The sequence below is a fragment of the Neofelis nebulosa genome, chromosome 1, assembly GCF_028018385.1.
Source record: "Neofelis nebulosa isolate mNeoNeb1 chromosome 1, mNeoNeb1.pri, whole genome shotgun sequence".
NCBI classification, from domain to species: domain Eukaryota; kingdom Metazoa; phylum Chordata; class Mammalia; order Carnivora; family Felidae; genus Neofelis; species Neofelis nebulosa.
In genome coordinates, this window is record NC_080782.1 from 94,249,058 (window position 1) to 94,254,617 (window position 5,560).

Consider the following 5,560-nt stretch of genomic DNA (forward strand, 5'->3'; position numbering starts at 1 on the left):
AGGCAGTAATTTCTCTGACATCGGCCATAACATCTTTCTAGATATGTCTCCTGAGGAAAGGGAACCAAAAGCAAAAATAAACTACTGGGACTTCATCAAAATAAAAATCTCTGCACAGCAAAGGAAACAAGCAACAAAACCAAAGACAACCTACTGAATGGGAGAATAGATTTGCAAATGATATATCCAATAAAGGTTTAGAATCCAAAATATATTTTAAAAAAGTGATATGGCTCAAGACCAAAAAACAAATAACCCAATTTAAAAAATGAGCAAAATACATGAACTGACATTTCTCCAAAAAAGACATACACATGGCCAACAGACACATGAAAAGATGCTCAACATCACTCATCATTGGGGAAATGCAAACCAAAACCACAATGAGATACCGTCTCATACCTATCAGGATGACTGAAATAAAAAAACACAAGAAACAACAAGTGTTTGTGGGGATATGGAGAAATAGGAATTCTTGTGCACTGCTGGTGGGAATGCAAACTGGTACAGCCACTGTGGAAGACAGTATGGAGGTTCCTCAAAAAATTAAAAATAGAACTACCCTATGAACCAGTAATCACATTACTTGGTATTTACCCAAAGAATACAAAGACACTACTTCAAAAGGATATATGCACCCTTATGCTTATCACAACATTGTTTACAATAGCTAAATTATGGAAGCAACCAAGTGTCCATTGATAGATAAATAGATGAAGAAGATGTGATACACACACACACACACACACACACACACACACGCACATTCACACACACTGGGATATTATTCAGCCATAAAAAAGAATGGAATCTTGACATTTGCAACAACATGTATGGATCCAAGAGTATAATGCTGAAAGAAATAAGCCAGTCAGAGAAAAACAAATATCATATGATTTCACTCATATGTGGAATTTATGAACAAATGAACAATGGAAACAAATGAACAAATGAACAAAGGAAAAAAGAGATAAACCAAAAAAATAGATTCTTAACTATAGAGAACAGACTGATGGTTGCCAAAGGGGAGGTGGGAGTAGTGGATAGGGGAAACAGGTGGAGGGGATTACAAATACACTTATCTTGAAGAAAACTGAGCAATATAAGGAACTTTTGAATGACTATATAGTACACCCGAAACAAATATAATGCTGTATGTTAATGACAATGGAATTAAAATTTTAAAAATGGGTTAAAAATTTAAACATAAGACATAAAACCATAAAACTCTTAGAAAAAAGCATAGGGAAAAAGCTGATCAACATCAGTTTTGGTGATGATTTTCTGGATTTCAGATGAAAAGCACAAGCAACAAAAGCAAAAATAAACAATTGGAATTACATCAAACTAAAAAGCTTCTGCATAGCAAAAGAAACAATCAATAAAATGAAAAGGCAACCTATGCAATGGAAGAAAGTATTTACAAACCATATACCCATCAAGAGATTAGTATACAAAATATATAAAGAACTCATATAACTCAACAGCAAACATAAACAAAAAACAATAGCAACAACAAATAGCCAGAGTAAAAAGTGGGCAAAAAACCTAAATAGATATTTTTCCAAATAAGATATACAAATGGCCAAGAGGTATATGATAAAGTGCTCAACATCACTAATCATCAGGTAAATGCAAATCAAAACCATAATGAAATATCTCCTCACACTTAGTAGGATGATTATTATCAAAAAGTCAAAATATAACAAGTTTTGGCAAAGATGTGGTGGTGAAAAGGGAACACTTTCACACTTTAGTAGGAGTGTATTTCGGCATAGCCTTCATGGAAAGCAGTAAGGAGGTTCCTCAAAAAATTAAAAATAGAACTACCATATAATCTAGCAATTCCATTTCTGGGTATAAATCCAAAGGAAATAAAATCACTACTTCAAAGAGCTATCTGCACTCCCAGGACACAGGAATTGTTTACAATAGATAAGATATGAAAACAATCTAAGTGTCTGTCAACAGATGAATGAATAAATAAAATGTAACACACACACACACACACACACACACACACACACACACACACACACAGAGTGGAATATTATTAAACCTTAAAAAAGAAAGAAATGTTGTCATTTGCAACAACATGGTTGAACTGAGGACATTATGCTAAGTGAAATAAACCAGAGAGAGAAGGACAAATACTGCCTAGTACCACTTATAAGTTGAACAGAACTTTTTACAGAAGCAGAGAGAATGGTAATTATTCTAGGCTGGGGGGTGGAGAAACGGGGAAATGTTGGTTAAAGGGTACAAAGGCTCAGTTATGAGTACATGTGGAGACCTACTGTACAGCATGATGACTGTAGTTAATGGTAATGTAATGTATACTTGAAATTTGCTAAAAGAATAAATCTTAAGTATCTTGCCACACACACTTTGTGGTAATCATTTCACAGTATATAAAATTAACACATTCTACTTTAAATATATACTTTTTATTTGTCAATGATACCTGAATAAAGTTGAAAACAATAGGGGTCCAATAGGGCAAAACATGAAATAAAAAGTAAGGAAAGGAAAGAAAAGGAAATAGACCAAAAACCCCACCAAAAAAACTCCCCAAAAATATTAGCTATGAACCACAAACTTGTGAATCTTCCCTTTGGTTCAGTGGGTCCTACCATGGTCTCCTTGGCAAGGGAACACTCAACATTTTGAAAACTGATCAGTCTAGGTTCAGCCTGGAATGGAAGCTAAGACTGCCTTATTGAAAAAAATACAGAAACAGCCCAAGGGCTGCCATATTAAAAATCCATAATTTTGTGACATAATTTGTGCACATAAGAGAAAGTATGCCAGAAATAAGAGTCTCAAAGACCAAGAGAGAACAAAATTATTCTGGGTAAAAAATAATTAAATTTTGGGGCTTTTTAAAAATGTTTTATTTATTTTTGAGAAAGAGAGAGTGAGAGAGCAAGCAATGGAGGGGCAGAGACAGAGAGAGACACAGAATCCAAAGCAGCTCCAGGCTCTGAGCTGTCAGCACAGAGCCCAACATGGGGCTGGAACTCATAGGCCATGGGATCATGACCTCAGCCGAAGTGGGACACTTAACAAAGTGAGCCACCCAGGTGCCCCATTAAATTTTAAGTCTGTAAAAATCCACAATAATTCACAGTAGACTAAGATAGTCAACTTTAAAATAAAGAAACCATGGGTATTGAGGAGGGCACCTTTTGGGATGAGCACTGGGTGTTGTATGGAAACCAATTTGACAGTAAATTTCATATATTAAAAAATAAAAAAAATAATAAAATAAAAAAAAAGAACACAAATGACTACAAAAATAAAAAATAAAAAAATAAAATAAAATAAAATAAAATAAAGAAACCAAGGTCTCTTTTAAAGTACCAATAAGGCTGACACATTCCGAACCTGGCTGAGTGACTAAATCCATTAATCTAAATCTAAATCTGAGTCAGGGCAGGAAATGTGGTATCATGAGGTCTACAGACTATTGAAGAGCAAGAACAGCTGCAGAACTGCCCGCCTGTTCTCCAGATTGAGGTCCATAACACTCTTCAAACCACATATAAAAACTGTGAAAACAAGAAAATGCATTAAGAAAAAAAGTCAGCAATCATTATATATTAAATGGGTTTAGTGTATCATCTTTGGATTCAGCCTGACTTCTATTTCTACATCTTCTAGAAAAGGTAACAGTAACTATCACTAATCCCAAACAGCCTGCCCTAAGAATTTCTATGTTAGTTTGTGCACAAAAAGGAAGGAAGAAAGACAGGGAAGGAGGGAGGGAGGGAAGATAGGAGGGAGGGAGGGAGGGCGAGTATCACACCAGATTTGGAGCATTTGAAGAATTACAAATGATTGGACTGGCTATACAGGGCTTTATCATTAGACTGTGTACTTGAAAATCAGAAGATGAAAAACGTAGAGGAAAGCTGAGTAAAGACATAAAAGGCAACTAAGAATGGTTTATTTTAGGATATAATCATTCTTATGGAATGAACTGGAAGGAAGGCGGGGTTAGATGGAAGAAAGGGTGAAGAAATCCCAGCTAATTGATTTTGATATTTTAAAAAAATTTTTACAGTTTCACCACTAAATGTCAAAGAAATTTTAAACTGCCCACACTATTCCCAAACTATTTTATTCATGTTTCATCATTTGGTGAATTTAATCAGTTCCATAAAGGAAGCAGAAATGATGGTGAAATGAAAATATAAACTTCAAGAGCTTGGGAATCATCATTGAGGAGCCCTGCTTCTTCCCAGTAAGCCTGATCAGCTGTGGGCTTGGATAGAATGAGAATCTCTTCTGAACTTACATAACCTTAAGTCAGAAGATGAGAAGTGGCTAATAGGAGACAGATCGAAAAGGATGAGCTCTCAGTAATTACTCAGCCAAAGTTTTTATAGAAAGTAGCAAGAAAGGTTTCATGTATTTCACACTTTTCCCTAGAATAGGTTTTACCAAATTTTAGTAAAGACACATGGAAAGATTTCTTTCTGGGCATTAACTTAAATCTCATTTTCAATTCTTATTTTTAGACGTCAAGTCCTGCGGTTGGCATTACAGAAGTGTTTCTGGAGGGTGGCCATGTTGCTGATGATTTTTAATGGATGCCAAAGAAGAAAAAACATTCCAACTTGGAAGGAATAATTTAGGCCAGAGAAGAAAGCACAGGCAGTCTAAACACAAACCATCTATGTTAAACAAATGCAGCCATCCTGAAACAATAGTTTGTACTTCAGACAAAAGAAAAAAATATATATATATAGTGATACTCTCATGGGTTACATTGAATCATATAAGAAATATTATAGAAATGATCCTTTTTGGTACTAGGAAAAATTAGAACATTTGCCTCAAATATTGTGCTGTGGTTAGAGACCCATTCCTAGCCCCAAGGCCCTTTTCTCTTGCCAAACTAAAATGGATAGACACATGAGCAGGAGGAGGAGGGGGACCAGCCCTTGGACACTTAGGTATGTGGGAAAAAATTGGATTAAATAATGGGAATATCACACAAGGAATTCCAAAGACCTGGGGTCTAGTTCAAAATCTGCTATTTACTAAATACGAAGCATGAATAGGTATCTTATCTGAGCCTCCATTTCTCATTAATAGAAATGGGATGATAATTCTTTCTCTTTCAAAGTCCTTGGGAAGATCAAACGCTATATCAGGTGCAAGGTTATAATAAATTTGGGGACTAATCATAAGTCCTTGTAAACTGAAATTCCTAAGAAGAAAACATGCTTTTCTGGCTTAAAGAAGCAAGATGGAGCTTTAACTTTTCAACAAACTGTAGCAGAACAAGTAGGAGAGGTATCAGAGGACCAACTAATGTTTAAGAAATGCAAGATAGGGGCATGTGATGGCTCCATCAGTTGAGCGTCTAACTCTTGATTTTGGCTCAGGTCATGATTCCAGGGTTGTGGGATCAAGTCCCTCCACACTAAGCATGGAGCCTGCTTAAGATTCATATTCTCTCTCTCTCTCTCTCTCTCTCTCTCTCTCCCTTCCTCTGCCCCTCTCCCCCACTCATGTGCGCTCTCTTTATCTCCCTTTCTCTCTCTCTCAA